The 25,312-nt window shown below is 40.5% G+C and overlaps 1 pseudogene; it reads left to right on the forward strand.

The window, feature by feature from the left end:
* The first annotated feature begins 4,045 nt into the window (after positions 1-4,045).
* LOC134223810 (uncharacterized) lies at positions 4,046-5,336 on the forward strand (annotated as a pseudogene).
* Positions 5,337-25,312: the final 19,976 nt, after the last annotated feature.

Genomic DNA, 25,312 nt, shown 5'->3' on the forward strand with positions numbered 1-25,312 from the left:
CAGCAAAATAAACATTAAAGAGAAATGTTGTAACCCGCTGAACCAAGCGGCGAGGGTTCGTGGTGCTGGTTGACTAATAGCCAGAAGCTAGGCAATAATCTGAAGGGCATAATCGTGGATGGCCCATGTAAATTGATTGGTACTGGCGATTTGCGAAAATAGTTTGTATACACGCTTCATGACAAAATTTTTGACATATTGCGAGAGAGAATGCAAGCATTGTATCTGTCAATGTCGAAGCATTCATTTATTCATTTATTTAGTTAACATCTAAACAGATAACACTGAATCAACAATTTGACGCAATTTAGCAGCAATTCGAAGCAATTTAGTCTAGAACTCTACTCGTCCCTACTGTGGAAAAAATTTACCCTAAAAGTTATTTGTTGACAGTTAACTAACACTAGCAGACATCGACTTCCTCCGCACCTTTATTAGAACTCATTTACTTCAGTTAGCTAAGATCACTACCACACAGATAACAAGCTACCACTTCAACTCAGAAGAGGCTCTGCCGGCAATGAAGTTGGCCGCTTGTATGGAAAAATGCCAGAGCTGCCAGTCTTCTTGATAAAGTGGTCTTCGCTATTAGTCAACCAGCACCACGAACCCTCGCCGCTTGGTTCAGCGGGTTACAACATTTCTCTTTAATGTTTATTTTGCTGATGGTCTACCAACACAAGCAAACGTAGATAAACCCCGCACCTTTATTATTTGCAATGGAATATAGCTGTCAACCCACAAAACAAACCACAAGGAACCACAAATCAGCTCAGTTTTGTACAGGTAGAAAAATTTCTCGTAAAACTGAGTTTGAAACAAAAAGAGTTTTTCGTGGCAATTCAGAAAAAAACACAAAGAACAAATTCGGAATTATTATTTGTATGAACATCTCGCATGGGCAGTTCCTTAGTACTTAACACCAATCAAGAAAAGAGAGTCAAAAAACTATCTGAAACTAAGCTAAAAATTGAGACTGTTTACTTAGTTTTATATGCTTTAAACATATTTCTTTGGGGTCTTATTTGCGTTCTTATCTGTTTGTCTACAAAATAAAGTATTGTGATTAAAAAACGAATTTGAACCTATTGGAACCTTATTTTTTTGCCTAGGAAAATTATTAATCTGTCTAAATTCTGGCTTGCTCCGAGGTAACATAATCACGGCTAGTGAACCAACATTCTGAATATTTTCCGTTCTTTCTATATATTAACATCTATTTTTGTTATCTATTATCTGAATTTTCTCAATAAATTATTGGTTGGTTGGTAATGGCTGGTTTCCTACTCGCCGCTGCCAGCTTCCAGGTGCTAACGTATATGTGCAAACAGCCAGTATGAGTTAACCACCGGATATTTGTATGGGGAAAAACGTCTAACGCGGGTTATCTCAAAGTTTTGTTTGGAACTTTTCAAGTAAAACTATTTGGTACTAGTTATGTACACGCCCGTTTCAAATCACTAAGAGACAGAGTGAATCTCTTCTTTTTAACGGAAATCTTACTCATTTTTCGTAAAAAAGTTCCACTTGTCAAATTTTAACTAAAAGTTAAACGAATCGGTAGAATGGTTCACAGCCTAAGCCTACCACATATTTTTTTGTTGAAGGTGCTTTATTTTGAACCTTAGATGCCTTTCGCCATACTGATTTCAGAAAGTTAACTCCTAGTGTGCCGCTGGAAGCACGCACAAGGTGGGTGATTCATTTTCTACTATGTCTAGGATAGCATAACCTTTTCGAACTTTTGGCTTTTTAGGCAAGGTAATAATAAAAATAAGAAAAATCTAAAGAGTAAATTGTTTCAAATCATATCATGAACACAGTCTGCAGTCGAGATGTGGAGGAGATCAACAGGTCCGTACAGAAATTAACATAGAGTGTGGCACTTTCATCAATTCAAGACCAAATTCCGAACATTATTTGGCTTAAAGATATGCTGATCTCATAAAATTGAAATACGTTTAATCTCAGTGTACTTCTCGAGAGTTTTTTCGAAGCATAATTTAAATGTGGTTTTCATATATTTTGATTGAACGTGTAACTGACTATACAGTGTCAACTCACTCACACAAACAAACATAGTACCACCTCGGCTCACCGACAGCGCTGCTAACAGTGTCGCCCGATTTCAGACTGTGTTGCCAGTCTTCTTGATAATGTGGTCTTCGATTTAAATCAGAGTTCCACGCGAACGAAGTAGACGTAGATAACGATGACGACGACGATGACGATGAGGATGACAATGTGCAAGGTAGAACGATGCAACCCAACGTGTCAAATTTTCACTTAGAGGAAGACGATCTCCAAACAACGTAAACAATTTTATACCGTTTATTCGCTATAAGTCTAATAAAGGGATATTGAATTTCTTGATAGACACTGGAGCGAATAAATCGTACATTAATCCGGAGCATGTGTTAAAGTGCCAGGAAACCAATCGACCCGCAATAGTGACTAATCAAAATGGTACATTTGTTATTGATAAAGTATTGCATGTCAATATGTTTCCTAGAAGCTTTGATAAAACTCTACCGTACCACGTATTCAAATTGAATTAAAAAAATGAATGCCAAAATCGATACCGGTAGCCATGAACTTTCGATTGGAAATATAAAATATCCTTTAGATACTATCCAAGTTCCATGAGCTTTCAGGAACAAACGGAAACCCTCATAGAGATACCGACTACTGCAGACGGGGCATTTCTCATTGAGGAAGAAACGACAGGTGACGACAGGTGTCACATTAAGACCTGGCCTTTATGCGGCTAGAAATAATCGTACCACCGTACACTTGTTTATTACTAGGCAAGCCAAACTGGAGATATTAAAACCCTTTGAGAATGAACGTTTTTATCTCAACTAGCATGAAACTTTTCCGCAGCTCAACTTCCCTGCAGAACATTTGAATAAAGAAGAGGTTAAATTATTAGCCAAAACTCTTCGGCCCTTCAAGAGTGTTTTCTTCCATGATGGACAGAAATTGGATTTCACCCATCAAGTAAAGCACAAAATAGAAACCGGTGAAAGTAACCCCATTCACCAACGAACTTACAAGTACCCATACCATCTACGGGAAAAAGTAAGTGAGCAAATTCAGAAAATGTTGGAGACTGGAATCATAAGAGAATCCTCTTCTCCATGGACTTCCCCGATCTGGGTTGTCCCAAAGAAAACGGATAATTCAGGTATAAAGAAATATCGCGTAGTTGTAGATTATAGGAAACTCAATAAATTAACGCCAGCTGATAGATATCCTATACCCGAGATCAGCGAGATCTTGGATCGCCTCGAAAAAGCACAGTACTTTTCTTTACTCGATTTAGCCAGTGGTTTTCACCAGGTAGAGGTGGAGCCGAAGGATATTCCAAAGACGGCATTCAAGGTCGACAATGGAAAATACGAGTTTTTGAGAATGCCGTTCGGGTTGAAGAATGCGCCCGCGACATTCCAACGTTTAATGGATGCTGTTCTACGAAAACATCTGGGGATAAGATGTTTCGTCTATATGGACGACATCATTATCTTTTCAACTTCTTTAGATGAGCATATGAAGGACATTCAGAAAATCTTACAAACCCTTAAAGATGCTAACCTTAAGGTACAATGCGATAAGTCTGAATTTCTTCGTAAGGAAGTAGAATTCCTTGGACACGTCGTCTCTACAGACGGGGTGAAACCGAACCCAAAGAAAGTTGAGGCAATTAAAATTGGCCTTTACCGAAAACATCAAAAGAATTAAAGTCGTTTCTCGGAACAATCTCCTACTACAGAAGATTTGTACCAGGATTTGCAAAATTGCCAAACCAATGACTAGCCAACTTCGTGGCAAGAATAAATCAATTACTACCAATCCTGAATATGAATCTGCCTTCGCTAAGTTAAAGGATATCATGAGTACAACACTACTCTTGAGTTATCCAGACTTTAATGAACCGTTCATACTAACTACCGACGCATCAAACTATGCTATCGGCGCAGTACTGACGCAAATGGTAGATGAAAATAATAAACAAATTCAGATAAATCACTTGTTTGAGAAACGTATGAGAAACTTGACAAAAACTTTCAATTCACTGTTAGATAACGAGCAGAATTTGGAAAAAGTAACATTCGATAGTTTAGACTCTTTGAATTTCATATTTGAGATTGATGAATTATTATACTATTTAGAGATAATTGAAGAATCTATAACACTAGCCGGACGAAGCATCCCAAGCAGCCGCATCATCCACCCTGAAGAACTTTCGGTTATTCGCCATATCCTCAACGATAACGGTTTTCGATTGAACTCGGTCGACGATATGTTGAACATTGCAAGCGCGTACGCAGTATATAACAACGAGATGTTCATGTATATACTCAAAATACCAAAAATCAAGGATGTGCAATACAAAATTGGTTTGATTGAACCCGTAATTGCCAATAATTTACGAATTCATCTCACGGCACAATTTTATATTGAAGGACAGAACGTATTTATGTCAAAAACCCGTGTCCAAAGATGAAAGATCTCTCTATATGTTCCTCCAGCAACTTGGAACCGCCTACGGAGTGCATTCAACAATTAGTTTCAGGACAACACACAGCCAAATGTCCTATGGAACGAATTTACGAAGCTAAAACTATTCGTAAAATCACAGAAGGCAACATCATGGTTACAGGATCCAACATTACACTTTCATCAAATTGTTCATCCGAACGATTACTCAATGGGTCATTCCTCATACAATACTCCAATTGTACTGTGAAGCTGGACGACGAGGAGTATGCTAACTCCGACTTGGAAATTCAACCATTCATCCCTACCACAGGAATTAAGGTCAGTCCAACTATACTGATAAACAATATCCCGTTACAGCATCTGCAAGAGATGCATTTAGAACACAGAAACCAGATAGATCATCTCAACTTAACTACGAACAATCTGCATTGGAAACTACATATGTTTGGATGGTTAACCTCATTATCAACAACAGTTATAATCATATGTATCCTGGGCCTGATCATAGCCATCATCTTTAAAATATTTAGTTGGAGAAAACATCTCACACTTAACACAAAAGAAGATATTCATATCAATTTCAGCCTAGCAACTGATGGATGTCCCGAGTCAAGAGATATACCACTTATCCCACAGCAATAGAAGAAAGCCGAGGACGGCTTTCAAACTAAAAGGGGAGCCGTTATGGAAACATCGGAACATCGTGCCACTCAGGTGCACCAATTGCAGTCAGACAACGTGGACGACCCAAACTGCTAGATCAGCAGTTTGTACATTATAAATAACCCGCGAACGCGTGGCGCGCTCTCTTTCCTTTGGCAGCTTTGGACAATCACCGGTGGTGCTGTATTGTGTTAGTATTATTAATAGAAGTGTTTTAGAGTTACTAAGTCTTTTTTAAAAAGTGAATCCGTATCACGAATCCCATAAGTTTGGGTCATTGGATTGCTATGTATAATATTTAAAAGAATTGGAAGATCAATTAAGACTCAAATTACCGTTATGCAGTGATACACGAGAAAGACAGCCACGTGCTCGTACCACCCCCCAGTAATAAAACCACCCACCGAGGAGAAAAAGCAGTCTCCAGCTGGAGGGCGGAAGTATTTTTGTTTCAAAACTACATCATCCAATAGCGAAGACATAATTATATTCGGTGGATGCTTCATTTGGTTGAATTTCGCTTTAGTTTTCAAAAAAAACTGCCTTTTGCAACATTTTCTCTCAAGAGGGGAAATCGACGACTTACTCTCACGTTCTCTCATATATAAGAGAGGATGCCGAGGAAATTGAAGCCAATGAATAACCGGTGGCCAAATTATTGGTGGCATGACACTCTTGCCAATTTTCGTGCAGCCTATCACAGAGCCAGAAGACGCTCTCAGAGAGCAAAGTCTGAAACGGTAAGACATACACGCTTAAAATTATTTACACAATTTTGTGTTCCATTCACACATAACGGGGCTCTCCTGGAACAACACATATTATGAGTAACTGTGATGTTACTCATTTTAGTGTAACTGACGGCTAACGACTTTTGCTGAGTTCATTTCACACAGTGAGAGAGCAGTCGGGAATCGGACATTACCTCAATTATGTGTTTACAAGCTGGAGTGAAAACTAGCTAAATTTTCATACTTATTCAGAGGATTTTACAACTGTCTCGATGAACAAAACAAAGGCGATGATTATATTCGCACACTCTTTTTGTTCCGACATCGAAACAAAAGAAAAATCCTCCGAAAAAGTATGATTCCTTGGGACACATTCCGCACACGTTTGCCATCATAGCGACCCGAAGGGACTTTGACAGTTCGAGGCGAACTCACTTACACATATCATGCGTATGAACACAGTACACAGCGACTGCTCGTATTTCACTCAAAATTTTCACACATTGTGAGAGTCGGCCAAGGCGTCGCCGTGATGTGTGAAAATTATTCATGCGATGTGTACTTGACTTTAAGCGTGTAAGCATATTATAACTTTCCGTAAATCTAGAGCGGACTTCAAATGGGAGATTGAAGTCAGCTAACTCAACTGCTTCAAGGAGGGGCCTCGCTTATCGGATCGTAACAGCGAAGATCAGGGGTCCAGTGATGCGATGCCAGCGGAAATGTGTCCGGAGCTACGCTAAAGATCATCGGGGACGGTCATTTACCGTAGCACAATTCTACGACGTGGCCACCTACACTGTACTAAGATAAAGACCGAGTAACTGTTACAGGTATACAAGTCTCCAATGACGCGCTGTCATCACCCGAGCAGAAGCGACGACCTCGATAACAGAAATTGGTAAGGTAAAAAAAAAAAATTTAATATACAAAATACTTTTGTCATAGTTTGGTATTGTAAAAACAGAGTATATTATGCCTAATATTATAAATATTCAAAAATGTGTGTGAACCATGAACATTGGCCATACCCTCCCCCCAAAGTTGTCCATGCGGTATATGGATTGCCCCTCTCGATATCCGATATTACCCTTCCTTCCGTGCGCCTTTATAACAACCATTCGTCCATCTTATCACCAATTCCGACAATTTATTTCCGCTATACTTCTTCTTTCCTTTTTTGTTCACAACCGCCTCCCAATTCCCAACTCCTTCCACAAACTTAATACTACTTACTTTTCCATCAACAGCCGATTTTTATGCTACTTCCTCTCCTTTATGAAACCAGTCCGCAATCCATTTTACTACCAATAATCTGTCAAGTTGTTACTGTTCCTTAAGAGCAATCACCAATTACCAACATTCATTTCAGAATCACTTTCTTCCCATCCCCACTATAAAGACCAAACACCAAACTATTTTATTTTTCTAACATAATCTGTACAATTAAAATAAACATTCGTTTTCCAGTTTCGCCTTTTTTCACGACATCTCCACAGTTCAGCCTGATCGCAACCTCTTTCTTTCTTGCTTCTAAAAGTTCCCTTCCACAAAATTCCTCAAACTACCGACCTCCAACACCACCGCCTTCCACAAACTCCATACTACTCACTTCCCACTCCTTCTGCAACTTAACCACTGCACTTCTAGCTTCCGTTACTATACACGTAAAAAAATAACCTTATATGTTATGGCAAAAAACCATTCGAAAATACTTATACTTTTCATCATGCCACCTAATGAATGATCCAATATCAAAAAGCTAATAACATTCATAAGTTAATGAAAAGTATAAGTTTCGGAATCTATGTGACTAATGCGATGTATAAGTTTTTTCTTATACATATCATTAGACGCCTGCTTTGGCAAAAAAGTATTAGAAATTTTAATAATAAATAACATTAAATTTTTTTACGTGTACATTTTTTTCGAGTTTTAACTTTTGTATAGGTACACTTATTTTCTCGATATTTTTCAAAAAAATATTTTCCGTTTATGACAGTGGTTTTTTTTTCATGACACAAACTTGTCCGTGCTCGTTCAAGGTCATGGCACACTTTGAACTCGGAAAATAACAATTAGAAATCCGTATTCCGGAATATGATCCGAAATTATATGAAATGAAAAACCCTGATTCATCTACCTGTGTTTGGTGTTTGTGCCTTTCTCATGCATTATATATACTATAAGGATTTGAGTGAGAATTTCTTAGCGTGTTTTTTGCATAGAAATCGTATTTTGGCCATAACTTTTGATCCCATAGTTCGATCTGGCCAATTTTCAATAGGAAACAATGGGACAGAATTCTCCGTCAAATGCAACTTATTGCAAACAAATCGGATCAAGATGAGTGCCTAAAAGATGAGTGAGTTTTATTTTGTGCGCATACATACACACACGGACACACACATACAAACAGACATCATCTCAATTCGTCGAGCTGAGTCGATTGAAATATATAACACTATGGGTCTTCGGGCCTTTTAGCACAAAATCGTATTGGAAGTGAATATCCATCCTTTTCGTTGCATACGAGGAAGGCAAAAAAAAACGAATATTTTGAACAATATATCTGAGAATAAACAGTAAACAAATTGTTTTGAATTTCAATGGCTTATCGTTTTGAGCAGCCTGAAGGTAGTAGGTAAGTTTGAATGTGATTCTGGCCTTGAATAAAATGGGATGGTTACATAATTTTAAAATCACCGTTTTCATAAATTATCGTCATATTCGTACATTTTAACGTAGAACGCAGATTTCAACCTGCACCCAGTACTGGCGTTAAATTGGAGATCCTTTTCCAATTCCAACAGCCCTGCACAACATCACAGATTTCACCGCGCTGCGATGCGGTACTGCCTAACGCAAAATTCAAACTCGGTGTGTTCCCATGCGAAATTTACAAGATTTTATCCCGATTTGCAAAACCCAATCGCCGAACTCGGGCAGAAGCAATATGGAAATACTGTTTGGCAGAAAATAAATATATCAGAACTACATGGCCGGATCATTTTTCAACGATCCAACCGAGTTGGAAATCAGTTTGATGCATCGTATGCGGACATAAAAGAACCTGCAACATAGCGACATGTGCGGAATTCACGGGTGTATGAACGCTCTCCAATTGCCCGGCGGGTGTGTTGCAGATATCGGACAAAAATTTTCCCAACCGGAGGAACGCGATTCGTTAGCGAACGATGTAGTCCTGTGCGACCTGGTCTAGTGGTGGTATTAGCGAAGCGAATTATCAAGTTAACATCAGTTGGCAGATCCTGTGCAAGTTACTCAAAATTATGATTATTTTGATGAATTTCGATGTTATTTGTTTCGTCCGATGGAAGTGCACACCCTATGTGATAAAATTTCGACTAGCAAGCAAAAGTATATGCGCACATATAACAAACATAGCCCACGACCATGTTTGAGAAGATGGATATTTAGTTCAACTCCATCAACTGAAAAATTGTAAAATCTAAAAAAAAGTTGAGATGTAAAATATTGAAAAATCATTGAGAAATAGTTATTTGGAATTGTGTAAATTGATTTAAAATTGAGTGTATGCATTTATGGAAATCCAGTTCTTAATGCCCAGCAGTGGTATTAAATGAGAAATAACTGCAGCTACTAGCGTTATATAAAATTTTGATCACAAACTGCAATAATTTTCAATAGAGTCGATAAAATCAGCTGAGATTGAGAATGAGCCATTTCAACATATGATTCCTTACGGCATTCGAAAGTCACATCCACTGGCAGAGTAAAGCTGGGGCACGTGACCCACCAAATCGAATATTTCACAAAAATTTAATTATATCTTCACTTGTCATGAGACGAGTTCGAACAATCCCATCAATTCAACGATTCGAGTCGAGTAAAGTACGAGACACTGAAGGCGGCCTTACTGCTGAGGTCAATGGTCTGTCAAAAGTACAATAAAGCGGTGGAATTAAATGGGATAGTACAAATTCGTTTTATGACAAGTAATTATATACTCCAGAATTGCTCTGACAAAAATAAATTTTCCTAGAATTTTGATTAATTCTGGAAAAACTTCCGAAGGATTTCTTGGATTTATTTTCGAAAGAATTTTTGAAGAAATCAAGCAATTTCTGTAAAAATTAAAATAGGTATTTATCCGGTAATTTTATTAGAAATTCCAACGTAAATTCCTGTAAGAATTCCTTCGAAAATACTTTTAGTAATTCCTATGCAAAATCTATCCGAAAATCCTTCAGGCTTTTGAAATTTCTCCAGAGATAATTTAGAATATTATGCCTTCAATTTTTTTGGCATTCATCCTGAGATTCATAAGGAAAATCCTCTGGATATTTTATAAATTCATCAAAAAATTCCTTCGAAAATTTCTCTTCCTTTCAGTAAAACCATATAAAATTCTTGCAGGAATTATTCCGCATATTTTGTTGGAAGATTTTTTCCGGAAATTTATCAAAGAATTAAATAGGAAATCCTAGAGGGATTTTCGTATTGGTTTCTAACGGAAATATCAAAGGAATTTCCGAAGGAGCTCTTGATGTAATTTCCGAAAGATTCCTAAAAGAATTCCAAAAATTTCTTTCTTTTTGAGGAATTACTGGAAGCATTTGTAAGAATATCCTGAAATAATTGCTGATGCAATCCCTTAAAAAATTGAAGGTGTTCCTAATTCAATTTCTGGAATAAATCCTAAGCTAGTTTAAAAGGAATTCATAAAGAAACTCATACAAAGAATTTTCCCTAAATAATTTCTGATGATTTTCCTGAACCATTTCCGTAGGTATTCCAACTCTTCTCGAAATGCCTTTGGACCTTTAGATATTTATTTGGATAATCAATCTGAAATTCCTTCGGAATTTTCTTTGGGTGGATACCCAAATCTCTTAGTGACGTTTTATGAGTTATTCCTGGAATTTCTAAAAGATTTTCTGGAGAAATTTTGGAAGAAACTCCTGCAGGTGTTTCCAAATGTGTTTCAGGAGGAATTCCAAAATGAATTCTTGAATGAATTTCCGAAGAACAACCTGTAAAGATTTTCAAGGAATTTATTCGATTAGTCATCCAAGAGATACTTCATGCATACCTTCAAAAATTCCTACAGTAATTCATAGTAAATTTCTCTAAGTAATCCATCGAAAATTCCTCCAGTGATTCATTACTAAATTCCTCAAGTAATTTCTTCGAAAATTCACAGGAAATAAATCTAGAAATACCTTCCTTTAGGAATTCTTTCGAAAATTTCTTCCAAAATTTGTCTAAGAATCCTTTTAGTAAATCCTCCGGATTATCCTTAACAAAGTCCTTTAGCAACACACTCAGAAATTATTTCAGGTATTCCATTCCCTAGGCTCCTGAATTTCCGTCGGAATCACTTTCAGGAATTACCAAACAATTTCCTAAAGGAACTTCCGGTTCAGGGTCTATTGGCCGAATGCCGTTTGGCCTAATGTCGTTTGGCCGCATAGTCAAAGTGAGAAGTGACAAATGAGAAATGAGTAGTGTAAAGTTTTAGCATAGAAGTGAGTTGTGATAGGTGAGAAGTGATAAGTGAGATGGTGAGTAGCAAGCAATACGAAGCAATCATCTCTGAATGATGAATAAATAAATAAGAAGGAAGGAGGAAGAAGAAAGAATCAAGGAAGTAGAAGGGAAAAAAGAAGAAGGGAAAAAGAAGAATGAAAAAACAGATGAAGGGAAAAGGAATAAGGAAAACGGAAGAAGGAAAAAAGAAGAAGGAAAAAGGAAGAAAGAAGAGGGAAGTAGAAAGAACTAAATAGATGATGAATTTTGTCTGTTTGTTTTTGGCACGATTCGTTACTAACTGAAGCCAAATATTGCAAGGGTTCGAATAAAGTTGACTAATTTGTAATTGTGTGTTGAGGTAAGAGAAAGAATAGTGTAAGTGAACCGATTTTCCCCATACCTGGGTAAAAGTAAGAATGAAAAGGGAAGAAGGAAAAAGGAAGAAGGTAGAGTGAAGAAAGAAGAAGGAAAAAGGAAGATGGAAGAAAGAAGAAGGAAGAAAGAAAAAGGAAGATGGAAAAAAGAAGAAGGTAGTAGGAAGAAGGGAGAAGACAAAAGAAATAATAAAAAAGGATCAAGAAACTTTTCTCTTCTCACTTCTAACTTCCTACTTCTCATTATTCACTTCTCCCTCTCCACTTCTCGTAATCTGAGGTCAAATTTTTTACCTACCCTGCCAAATGAAGGAACTCTAGGAATTCCTTCAGATTTTCCCAAAGGAATTCCTTCAAACAATCCTATAGGAAAATCTTTTGAAGAAAATTCTAAAAGAACACTCGAAATTTTCTTGACAGCTTTTTTTTTTTCAATAGAATTTCTTCGGAAACACCTTTGGAAATTGTATTAGGAAAACCTCTCGAAATTCCCTTGGAAGAATTCCTTGAGTTTTTTTAATTGCTTTGAAATTCCTGCGGAAATTGGAGTATGAGTTCCTTCGAACTTTGCTAAGAAGTTATTTCAGAAATTATTTCAGGAATTTCTTCCAATAATTCCTTAAGAGATCCCTCTGGGACAGCGGTTTTGAATTAATTGAGGCACTTTTGTATTAATTGAGGTACCCCCTGTTTTGCTGTAAATGAAAATAATTGTAACTCATATATCTTATATGGAAAATGGAACTGAAAATTAACGTAATGTATGACTCTTGAAAGGAGACTTCCGAGCCTCTTGAAAGGAGGCTTCCGATACTCTGGAAAGGAGGCTTCCGAGCCTCTTGAAAGGAGGCTTCCGAGCCTCTTGAAAGGAGGCTTCCGAGCCTCTTGAAAGGAGGCTTCCGAGCCTCTTGAAAGAAGGCTTCCTAGCCTCTTGAAAGGAGGCTTCCGAGCCTCTTGAAAGGAGGCTTCCGAGCCTCTTGAAAGGAGGCTTCCGAGCCTCTTGAAAGGAGGCTTCCGAGCCTCTTGAAAGGAGGCTTCCGAGCCTCTTGAAAGGAGGCTTCCGAGCCTCTTGAAAGGAGGCTTCTGAGCCTCTTGAAAGGAGGCTTCTGAGCCTCTTGAAAGGCGGCTTCCGAGCCTCTTGAAAGGAGGCTTCCGAGCCTCTTGAAAGGAGGCTTCCGAGCCTCTTGAAAGGAGGCTTCCGAGCCTCTTGAAAGGAGGCTTCCAAGCCTCTTAAAGGAGGCTTCCAAGCCTCTTTAACGGAGGCTTCCGAGCCTCTTGAAAGGAGGCTGGAGCCTCTTGAAAGGAGGCTTCTGAGCCTCTTGAAAGGAGGCTTCTGAGCCTCTTGAAAGGAGGCTTCTGAGCCTCTTGAAAGGAGGCTTCCGAGCCTCTTGAAAGGAGGCTTCTGAGCCTCTTGAAAGGAGGCCTGAGCCTCTTGAAAGGAGGCTTCTGAGCCTCTTGAAAGGAGGCTTCTGAGCCTCTTGAAAGGAGGCTTCTGAGCCTCTTGAAAGGAGGCTTCTGAGCCTCTTGAAAGGAGGCTTCTGAGTCTTGAAAGGAGGCTTCTGAGCCTCTTGAAAGGAGGCTTCTGAGCCTCTTGAAAGGAGGCTTCTGAGCCTCTTGAAAGGAGGATTTCGGGCCTCTTTAAAGGAGGCGTCTGAGGCTGTTGAAAGGATGCTTTCGAGCCTCTTGAAAGGAGGCTTGCGAGCCGCTTGAAAGGATGCTTCCGAGCCTCTTGAAGGATGCTTCCGAGCTTCTTGAAAGGACGCTTCCGAGCTTGTTGAAAGGACGCTTCTGAGCTTGTTGAAAGGAGGCTTCCGAGCCTCTTGAAAGGAGGCTTCCGAGATTTTTGAAAGGAGACTTCTGACCCTGTTGAAAGAATGCTCTTGAGTCTCTTCAAAGGAGGCTTCCAAGCATCTTGATAGGGGGCTGCCGAGCCTCTTGAAGGGGGCTTCTGAGCCTCCTTAAAAGAAGGCTTCTGAGCCTCTTGAAATGAGGCTTCTGAGCCTCTTGAAAGGAGGCTTCCCAGGCTCCTGAAAGGAGGCTTCCGAGTCTCTTGAAAAGAGGCTTTCGAGCCTTTTGAAAGCAGGCTTTCGAGCCTCTTGAAAATAGGCTTCCGAGCCTCTTGAAAGGAAGCTTCCGAGCCTCTTGTAAGGAGGCTTCCAAGCCTCTTGAAAAGAGGGTTTCCGAGCCTCTTTAAAGGAGGCTTCCGAGCTTGTTGGAAGAATGCTTCTGAGCCTCTTGGTAGGCGGATTTTGAGCCTCTTGAAAGGAGGCTTCCAGGCCTCTTGAAAGGAGGCTTGAGCCTCTTGAAAGGAGGCTTCTGAGCCTCTTGAAAGGAGGCTTCCGAGCCTCTTGAAAGGAGGCTTCTGAGCCTCTTGAAAGGAGGCTTCCGAGCCTCTTGAAAGGAGGCTTCTGAGCCTCTTGAAAGGAGGCTTCTGAGCTCTCTTGAAAGGAGGCTTGAGCCTCTTGAAAGAAGGCTTCTGAGCCTCTTGAAAGGAGGCTTCCGAGCCTCTTGAAAGGAGGCTCTGAGCCTCTTGAAAGGAGGCTTGAGCCTCTTGAAAGGAGGCTTCTGAGCCTCTTGAAAGGAGGCTTCCAAGCCTCTTGAAAGGAGGCCTGAGCCTCTTGAAAGGAGGCTTCTGAGCCTCTTGAAAGGAGGCTTCTGAGCCTCTTGAAAGGAGGCTTCTGAGCCTCTTGAAAGGAGGCTTCCTGAGCCTCTTGAAAGGAGGCTTCTGAGCCTCTTGAAAGGAGGCTTCTGGGCCTCTTGAAAGGAGGCTCTGGCCTCTTGAAAGGAGGCTTCCTGGGCCTCTTGAAAGGAGGCTTCCGGGCCTCTTCAAAGGAGGCTTTTGGGCCTCTTGAAAGGAGGCTTCCGGGCCTCTTGAAAGGAGGCTTCCGGGCCTCTTGAAAGGAGGCTTCCGGGCCTCTTGAAAGGAGGCTTCCGGGCCTCTTGAAAGGAGGCTTCCGGGCCTCTTGAAAGGAGGCTTCCGGGCCTCTTGAAAGGAGGCTCCCCGGCCTCTTGAAAGGAGGCTCCCCGGCCTCTTGAAAGGAGGCTCCCCGGCCTCTTGAAAGGAGGCTTCCGGGCCTCTTGAAAGGAGGCTTCCGGGCCTCTTGAAAGGAGGCTTCCGGGCCTCTTGAAAGGAGGCTTCCGGGCCTCTTGAAAGGAGGCTTCCGGGCCTCTTGAAAGGAGGCTTCCGGGCCTCTTGAAAGGAGGCTTCCGGGCCTCTTGAAAGGAGGCTTCCTGGCCTCTTGAAAGGAGGCTTCCGGGCCTCTTGAAAGGAGGCTTCCTGGCCTCTTGAAAGGAGGCTTCCGGGCCTCTTGAGAGGAGGCTTCTGGGCCTCTTGAAAGGAGGCTTCCGGGCCTCTTGAAAGGAGGCCTGGCCTCTTGAAAGGAGGCTTCCAGGCCTCTTGAAAGGAGGCTTCCGGGCCTCTTGAAAGGAGGCTTCAGGGCCTCTTGAAAGGAGGCTTCTGGCCTCTTGAAAGGAGGCTTCCTGGCCTCTTGAAAGGAGGCTTCCGGGCCTCTTGAAAGGAGGCTTCCTGGCCTCTTGAAAGGAGGCTTCCGGGCCTCTTGAAAGGAGGCTCGGGCCTCTTGAAAGGAGGCTTCCGGGCCTCTTGAAAGGAGGCTTCCGGGCCTCTTGAAAGGAGGCTTCCGGGCCTCTTGTAAGGAGGCTTCCGGGCCTCTTGAAAGGAGACTTCCGGGCCTCTAGAAAGGAGGCTTCCGGGTCTCTTGAAAGGAGGCTTCCGGGCCTCTTGAAAGGAGGCTTCCGGGCCTCTTGAAAGGGGGCTTCGTGCCTCTTGAAAGGAGGCTTCCTGGCCTCTTGAAAGGAGGCTTCCTGGCCTCTTGAAAGGAGGCTTCCTGGCCTCTTGAAAGGAGGCTTCCTGGCCTCTTGAAAGGAGGCTTCCTGGCCTCTTGAAAGGAGGCTTAGGGGCCTCTTGAAAGGAGGCTTCCGGGCCTCTTGAAAGGAGGCTTCCGGGCCTCTTGAAAGGAGGCTTCCGGGCCTCTTGAAAGGAGGCTTCCTGGCCTCTTGAAAGGAGGCTTCCGGGCCTCTTGAAAGGAGGCTTCCGGGCCTCTTGAAAGGAGGCTTCCGGGCCTCTTGAAAGGAGGCTTCCGGGCCTCTTGAAAGGAGGCTTCCGGGCCTCTTGAAAGGAGGCTTCCGGGCCTCTTGAAAGGAGGCTTCCGGGCCTCTTGTAAGGAGGCTTCCGGGCCTCTTGAAAGGAGGCGTTCGGGCCTCTAGAAAGGAGGCTTCCTGGTCTCTTGAAAGGAGGCTTGGGCCTCTTGAAAGGAGGCTTCTGGGCCTCTTGAAAGGAGGCTTCTGGCCTCTTGAAAGGAGGCTTCCGGGCCTCTTGAAAGGAGGCTTCCGGGCCTCTTGAAAGGAGGCTTCCGGGCCTCTTGAAAGGAGGCTCTGGCCTCTTGAAAGGAGGCTTCCGGCCTCTTGAAAGGAGGCTTCTGGCCTCTTGAAAGGAGGCTTCCGGGCCTCTTGAAAGGAGGCTTCTGGCCTCTTGAAAGGAGGCTTCCTGGCCTCTTGAAAGGAGGCTTCCGGGCCTCTTGAAAGGAGGCTTCCGGGCCTCTTGAAAGGAGGCTTCGGGCCTCTTGAAAGGAGGCTTCCGGGCCTCTTGAAAGGAGGCTTCCGGGCCTCTTGAAAGGAGGCTTCCTGGCCTCTTGAAAGGAGGCTTCTGGCCTCTTGAAAGGAGGCTTCCGGGCCTCTTGAAAGGAGGCTTCCGGGCCTCTTGAAAGGAGGCTTCCGGGCCTCTTGAAAGGAGGCTTCCGGGCCTCTTGAAAGGAGGCTTCCGGGCCTCTTGAAAGGAGGCTTCCGGGCCTCTTGAAAGGAGGCTTCCGGGCCTCTTGAAAGGAGGCTTCCGGGCCTCTTGAAAGGAGGCTTTTGGGCCTCTTCGGCGGCGGCCGCCGGCCCTCCTGATAGGAGGCTCCCGGGCCTCCTGAAAGGAGGCTTCCGGGCCTCTTGAAAGGAGGCTTCCGGGCCTCTTGAAAGGAGGCTTCCGGGCCTCTTGAAAGGAGGACCTTTCCGAATGGAAACAGTTCAACGCTCTTTTCTCAGATACGCTTTACGACAGCTCTCATGGAATGACTCTCTGAACCTTCCTGACTATGCCAGTCGATGCAGGCTCATAGACCTTGAAACATTAGCGCTTAGACGCATTAAACTGCAAATAATGTTCATTTTTGATCTTAGGGGTCGTACACTTATTACGTAAGCATTTTTTCTAAGTTTTTCTCTAGGCTAGAAATTCTTGGAAATCCTTCAGAATTGTTTCAAAACTTCATCCAGGAGTTCTTTCGATTTTTTTAGGAAACCCTTCGAACATTCATTCGCAAATTCAGTTAGATATTGTTTGAGACCTTCGGATATTCCTTCAAGGTTTTTTTTTCGGAAACCACTTCAGAAATTCTCTTGGGAATCATTCGGAAATTACTTTAAGAGATCTTTTTCGAAATTTCATACATCAATCATTTCATACATCAATTTTTGGAAAAATTCTTCCAACTGAATTCCTGGAATAATTACTGCGAAAATTTTGGTACAAATTTGGCACGGTTTTACTAAAATGATTTCTGCAGGATTTCTCGGAGAAGGAATTTGCGGAGAAATTTACAAAGGCCTTTCCAGAGATTTGCTGGAGGAGTTCTCAAAAGAATTTCTGGAGGTTTTCCTAAATATCCCACAACTTCCTAAATTTATTTCCGAAATAATTCCTATAGGAATTTCCAAAGAATTTCCCAATTAAATTACAGAACGATTCGCCTAAAGTTATGTTCGAAGATATTCCTAAAACAATTTCAACAATTGCTGAAGGAATATCCGAAGAAATTTGCAATGGAATTTCGTAGGAATTTCAAGCGAATTCCTACAGGAATTCTCTAAGGAATTTCTGAAGAAATTCCTAAAAGAACTCGTAAAGGAATCAATGAAGAAATTTTCAAAATTTTCCCCTGTCATAAGACGAGTTTAAACAATCCCATTGAATTCCACCACTTAATTGTATCCTGACAGATACGTATTTCGACCTCAACAGTAAGGCCGTCTTCAGTGTCTTGTACTTGACTCGACTTACAAGACACTGAAGACGGCCTTACTGTTGAGGTCGAAATACGTATCTGTCAGGATACAATTAAGTGGTTGAATTCAATGGGATTGTTTAAACTAGTCTTATGACAGGTGAAAACATTCCACTAAAAAGCTCAAAATAATTTTCTTTTCAAAATTTTGTTAGTTTGCCTTTTTTGAATTTGCAAAGGAATTTCTGGATTTATCTGTGAAGTTATTTCCGGGGGATTTTCTTTAAAAATCCTAAGAGGAAAATTTTGTCCAAGAATTGTGAAAGGAATTCTGCTGGAAATTCTGGAGAAATTTCCGAAAGAATGAAATTTCCGAAGTATTCAAAGAAATACCTGAAATAATTTTCGAAAGATTTTCTATAGAAATTTATGGAAATTTTGATTTTTTTTTAATTCTGGAGGTATTTCCTAAAAAGTTGTTCAAGTTATTTGCGAAAAAATGTCAGAAATTAATTTCCCAGGAATTCCTGAGAACATCCGAAGAATTCAGGTCAGTAGAAAACCTGGTTTTGACTTGGAATTGCTAGCTAGAAAATTGACCCTTTCTATTATAGATGATAAATTGCAATAAAAATTTCGTTGAAACTGCTTGACTTTTTTTAAATTAATTTACTGCTTGACTGATTAACGCTTCCAATTATAATTCTTACTACTGACGCCAAATTATAAATAAACCAATTACGCCAAAAATGCTGGTGTCCTACTTTTACCAGAACTCTGGCGCCGCCAGTGGTCACATTAATTTTAACAAGCCCAAATAAAATACAGAAATTAAATGTTTTGAATAAACAAGCGTATTTAGTCATGAATGTCTATAATGTCAAATGACCGAAACCCCAATAACCAGGAGACTGTTCACTCAAGCTCGTCTTGCTTCTTCTTTGTATTTCAATCAATGTTCAACGGAGATTCTGCCTTAAACACTCTGTGATGAAAAAACGCAGCATTCGAACTCAACTGCAATGAACTGCCCTAAATGATGAAAGGATGTCGACCCAACAGCGCCTTCGCTAACTAACCGATGGCCATAGATAGGCTCAGTGCAGTGTGATAAAATTACTGAGTACGCATTACAAAGAAACATTTAATGATTTTTGTTTTTGATTACTTGTACGATTTTTCCCAGGATATTGTTAGGAAATACAATATAGTTTTTTGTTTCCTATTTCTAAATTCTATCCACACACTTATCGACTATACAGCGTCTCACCAAACTGTAATGAGCTGTGCAAACGTTATTTGCATACATCTTTCCGAGCTGATGATATCGTAATCAAATTATGCGGATTATTATTAGTCCCGGTTGGGTGGTGGCTGATTGTTCACTTTTACTTGCACACTGCCCTGCCGAACGGCTGGCTGGCTGGTCGTGGGGAATAGAACGACAGAACAAAACATACTCCCATACCCTCTACGATTATAATGCAAGCATGAGAAGCTTCGGTGCGGTGCGGTTTCCAAAGCGTGAAATGGTTTTATGAATGCAAATTACCCATTATGCTAGAAACATAGCTCTAACCATACACACAGCTTATACGCGGCGCATAATCATAAGCCTTGTCGCTACATACGCGGGCGTCAATTCAAAGAAGCTGATATCGGAGAAAACGAAGGTGGAGGGATTAAACGGAAAACCACTGACTTCGAAAATGATATTCTTCCCAAAGGAGATGCCAATCTGCCACCATCACCAACCATCGATATGACTGGTGGTGGTTGGTGGCGGTTCGGTCGGTCGGTTGTCGATGCAGGGAGACTCTCCGACTGCGAATATCATTAACGATTACTATGGGGGATGACTAATTGGATCACCGTTCCCAGGTCTGACGGTCTGCCGGTCGGTTGGTTGAGAAGAGTAGCAAACTAGCAAGTAACAACAACCGACGATGCCGCGGTTGCCTGATTGAATTGAGGTAGGCATCCTGGGAACGAGATGGGAAGAAATTTCACGCTTCTTACGAAGGACGCTATATCGATCCAGGAGGGAAATCCTTTACACAAACAACCAATTGATGCCAGCTTTTTTCCGAAAGTGGATTACGTGCCGTGCGTAAGGGTAGAGGCTTAAGCTGGAGAGCAGTACGGCGAAAGAGCAGTCCAGGCAAAGTTCAAGATAATCCAATTTAGATCATACACAAACATATAGTTTTGGTGAACGAAAAGTCCAATTTGTTTTGCACAATTGTCTTTCACTTGCCATCTGTTAGATATAGTGAATTGTTGTAACAATGAATGAAGCCTTTCAGCATTAATGTTGTATATAAAGGCTCATATAAATTTAATAAAAGTGGGATTTAAGAAGTGAGAAATGAGGAGTGAGAAGTCTCATTCCTCATTCCTAATTGCTTACTTCTCACTCCTGATTTCTCACTTCGCATTTCTTACTTTTCAATTATCAATCAATTCACACTCTTCACATTGTCTATTGTTCAACCAAACGACATCTACCATTACCCGTTCGGTCAAATGTCAATTTCTGCCAAATGGCTCATTGTCACAAAAAACGAAATTTTCGGCCGAATTAGCTATTCGGCAATCAAACAATTATTACCTGTTCGGCCAAACGAAAATTTCGGCCTGTTTCTCCTGCCTTTTATTTTTTTGACATAACATTTCTTATTGCTTTTTTCTGGAACTATAACCAAAGCTGACTACAGATCTAGAATATATCAGGACTACGCAGAAATTTGGACATTTTTGTAAAAATGGTTTCGGGAATTTGATCTGATGGTAACATAGATCGGTGTCATGCGAATATGTTCGATTGGATCGATCCAAAATTCAGGAAAGGGACTCAAAACTAAAAGAATTTTTGGTAATCGAATTAGGGGGAATGACGGCTTTGCAGGTTTTATTCTATTATTGTCAGTGTTTTTTTTATGCCTGATTAGTGATTATGCTCAAATTTGGCCTAAACATTCTTTGCATATCAAAGAATATTGTGGCCAAATTTCATAAAATTCAATCGACAAAAACCCCCTGCCAATAATAGAACAAAACCTGCCAAAGCCGTCTTTTCCCCTATGTATTTTTAGCTTATAAATGCTGTTATAATTTTGTTAGAAAAAAAAAATCAAAATAAACTGTCACATTTCAATTATATAAACGGTTTTTATTTTCAATTGACTGAAGCTGTTTAAATTGTGTTATTTGAGCTGTCCTAGTTAGTTAGCGTAATTTCTTGGACAATGTTCGATAGCATCGGCGTCCGCGATTCTGCCATCCACCAATTTGGACGCCAACAATAATTTATGGGCTCTCCTTCTACCAAGCTCCGGCCAAGTTTTAGGTATTTACGACATCAGTTGACGGCAGGCACGGGTTCGGAAGAAAACAGAAACCAACCATTACTACCATCAAGCGTGCTGCTACGGTTTGCGCTAGGATAATTGGTACCATAATTTATCGATTGTGATTGACATCGCGCGAACATCTCGTGAAATAGAGGTGTACTTGACTCGGTGCCAGAAGTTGAACCATATCGAACGAACTTCACGCTCCGCTCTGGCCTGTGCCTGTGCGCGACGACGACGAGAAGCAACCTAAACGGAAAAGCGCTTGGCTCGCGCCAATCGACAACGTCGCTCAAGTTCCCTGCCCACCAAAATCAGACCGCGGCAGAGACCGACACCGAAGCGCAGCATCCGACTGAGTCTACTCTTCGCACGAGAGGAGAGCACTCAACATCAGTCATCACGGTCGCATCGCTCCAGGCTTCGAGACCTTCTTTTATGACTGTCTCTCGCGCCGCCACCGACGATCGCATCCTTCGCACACGGAATTCTGGTTATTCTTGATCTAAAATCTCCCGAAGACGACGATCGACGTTTTGGTTGGATCATCGTCGTAAAATTGACCAATCGTTGTTCTTGCGCTGAAGCTGCACAAACCGTTCCATGAAGGATTGCAAGTACGCGCGTGCGATACACCTCCAACCGGCGACGATACGATGTTGCAGATGCACAATTTGCGCAAACTAACGCGGATCAACTCTGTGGAAAGTACGGGGAGGGACCCCTATACTTGACCTCGTAACCTCACGATTTAAGCACGCGCATAACGCCGGCCGCCCGAGACACAAATAATGCTGCATTCCACAGACGCATACATACCATTCTCGGATCGAAGCAGAGGAGTTGAGTTCATCGTCATCGAAAGTTTGCGACGGCAAAGGGGATTTCTGTGCTTTTTATGCAACGGTTTTGTGGATTATAACAAATGTACTAAAATGTGCTATGTGTAAATTTCTTCGTGTACAATTCGCAAATTAAACTACATATATTTTTTACATTTAGTATATCCTGAGGAATATTTTTATATAACATAAGGAAGTATTTATGTATAACATAACAAAAATAGTACCATAATACAGAAAGTTACAGATTTGATGTAACTTTTCATGTTTGTTTGCTCAACATTCTGGCGCGAGGCTAGCATACTGTCCGCAAAACTTGTTCTTGAACACTCAGTTGGGCAACAAAATAACTTTTCTCAGTGGTTAATATGATATAAAATTGCTTCCATCATCAAAAATGTAACGTTTTTCGAAAATATGTTTCACTGGTCAAAGCGCTCCAGTGTATGCAGGACGATATGCTCTTACCAACTGGACACAAGCGCAGCGAGCCTGCAGCAGTTGCTTCAAAATTATATGGAAACTATTGAAATGTAATTCAATGCTGCTTAAATGGACTTCTGTTAGTTTTTTAATGTCAAGCACATAAGGCTTTGTAACCTTTTTATTATGGGATTGATACTGAACTGAACTTGTTTTGTGGTGATTTGATTGGCCATTTGGCATATAAAGCACTAGTGCGACAACTGGTGCTATAGCTACGACTGGTACACCTAGCCTACTCACTGTCAATGCATTTGCGGCTTTCTGGACTACCAAATATCACAAAGTTTGCATAAATTGCCTTGAAAAGTAAAAAGTTATCATAAGTATTGCCTTAGGGGAGGGGCATATTAAACCGTCTTACCCTAAGTAGAGTTACAATGAATCGTATTGAATTGGAGAAATATTGATGTTTAAAATGGTGTGGCATCTCACCCGGATTTACCCTACTATTTTGTTCCCAACAAATATCTAAGCACGTCAAATATGTTTTATGTCAGTTTGAATAATTAGGAGCGTTTTTGATCACCATGTGACTCAATCGAATATGTAACTTCATTACTTTCATCACTCCCTTCAACTTTGAGTAGTATAATTATCACTGAAAAAAAGCCAATAAATTAATTTCGAAAAATTTATTTTCAGAACGTATTCTTACAACTTTTTGCATTTTCATTTGAGTCTTCTATATCTTTTCATTATTTCGAATAGTTTGAAACTAGATTCAGGACTTGCCACACGTAAAGAAAAAACCTTATAAGTTATGACAAAAATCCATTCTCAAATACCAATGCAATTCATTATGTCACCTAAAGAATGATCTCATACTAAAAATCTAATAAAGTTCATAAGCTAATGAAAAGTATGAGTTTGAGAATATATGTGGTTAATGCAATGTATAAGTTTTTTCTTTGTATGTATGAGTATAAGAAATATTTATTAATGAACAACAATGGTTTTTTACGTGCAGTTAACCCCCAACACCCAAGACTGCTTTTAAATGGAGTACTTAGATTATTTTTTGAAATTTTCAGTTGCATTGATTTTGATTTTTTATTTTTTCCTTGTCATAAGACGAGTTTGTACAATCCCATTTAATTCCACCACTTAATTGTACCTTGACAGATACGTATTTCGACCTCAACAGTAAGGTCGTCTTCAGTGTCTCGTACTTTCGTGTCTCGTAGATTCTTCTCCGTGCAACTAACCTTATTCAAAAGAAGGTTATCCAGCATTTCGCGCGCGGTAATAGCTGCCGTTTTTTTGACACTTTTCTAGGCAGTCAAGCCATTACCGTGCGCGAAATGCTGGATAGTGGTGATTGATACACTCCAAATTATTTAAGGTACACCGGGGCAAGTTGAAACGGTTTTTTCAAAGTTGAAATTCGAAGTGCTGTAAAAAAATCACCCTTTGATATATTTTGAATCCGATTGCGGTGTTTGCTAGTTCGGGCCAATGATTATACATAAAAAATAAGCAACCTTAACAAACTTTTTCATAAATATTTTGTATATTTAAATTATTTTTTTATATGCATCGTTTCAACTTGCCCCGCGTATCGGGGCAAGTTGAAACACTGCGTTATATACAGACATGAGCTAATTCTGCCGTATTAATAACAAAATGTATGTACTCAATGAGACTCAAGAATCACGCGGTTGTAAAGGTGACTATAATACTGCCAGGATTCACATAAGAGTCCCATGTAAGTTTGTGGCGATTTTGATTTTCTTTCAGAAATTAGCTTAAGATTGTCTCCTGTTTAAGAAAAACTGATAAAATAGTAGGCTTTGTTCTAAAAATTTGAAAACAAATCCCACTTTTGTTGTCTCATCTTGATATTTGCCCGCATAAAAATGACATTCCAGATTTTGATACTCTTACTCTTACTCTTACACAAAAAATAAACTTAAGTATGGTTCTTTTAATTGTCCCACAGCAATATATACAGAATAAGAATATTATGTCAGTTTTTTTAAAAAAATGGCATTTTTTTAATTTATTAGAATTTTTTTTTCATTTCTCCATGTAAAACAAGTTTGAAAAATTCAACGGCAAATTACTCAAGTTGGAGAAGATGACATGGGTCTCTTATGCGAATAAGGGCAGTGTACAACAAGGTCAAAAGCGTATTTTCGGAGATCAAATTCTGGAGAACGCACTACGCTGAAAATGTATCAAATTGTTTTCCCCCTACTGGTGACCACTCGGATTACTATTCAGGATGGCTCATTATTTGGATCACTTGTATATTGTGCACATGATTAATTCTATTGTAGCTTCTTATAAATGCACATTAATTAACCAGCCAGCATATCTCTCTTAAACTCTTCGATTGGATTCGATAGGCAGCTGGGGAAGTGAAAGGTGGAGTTAACGAAATGTTTACATACTCTATGTTTTATTTTTCTGAGAGTCAGTGCTCAGTAGATTAAGAATCTCAAAACTTAAGTTCAAACATGACCCCTTTTCATTCTAATGGAGATTGTAGGAGGGTTGCATTCGTGACGGAATGGGCGAAAGTTTATTACATTTATTTTCAGAAGTTTGCATGTTCTTATAAATTTATGTTTTCCGAATATATGTATTTATGGACCATGTTGAAGTTTGGAAAAAAATATTACTTTTAATTGCGTGGGTGACGTTTTGAATTGTTGTTTCAACTTGCCCCGCACCACGCATTTCTATTTGCCCCGATGAGTTGAACATGCGGAGCAATATCAAACAACCAAAATACAAAAATTCAAACGGATCTTTCGTCGATTTTTCATGATCATTATGCTTATTCAACATTGAATGATTACCTACCGTGAAAATTTGATGAAAAAACTGTTCCAAACA

This window comes from Armigeres subalbatus, chromosome 3 (genome assembly GCF_024139115.2).
Source record: "Armigeres subalbatus isolate Guangzhou_Male chromosome 3, GZ_Asu_2, whole genome shotgun sequence".
NCBI classification, from domain to species: Eukaryota; Metazoa; Arthropoda; class Insecta; order Diptera; family Culicidae; genus Armigeres; species Armigeres subalbatus.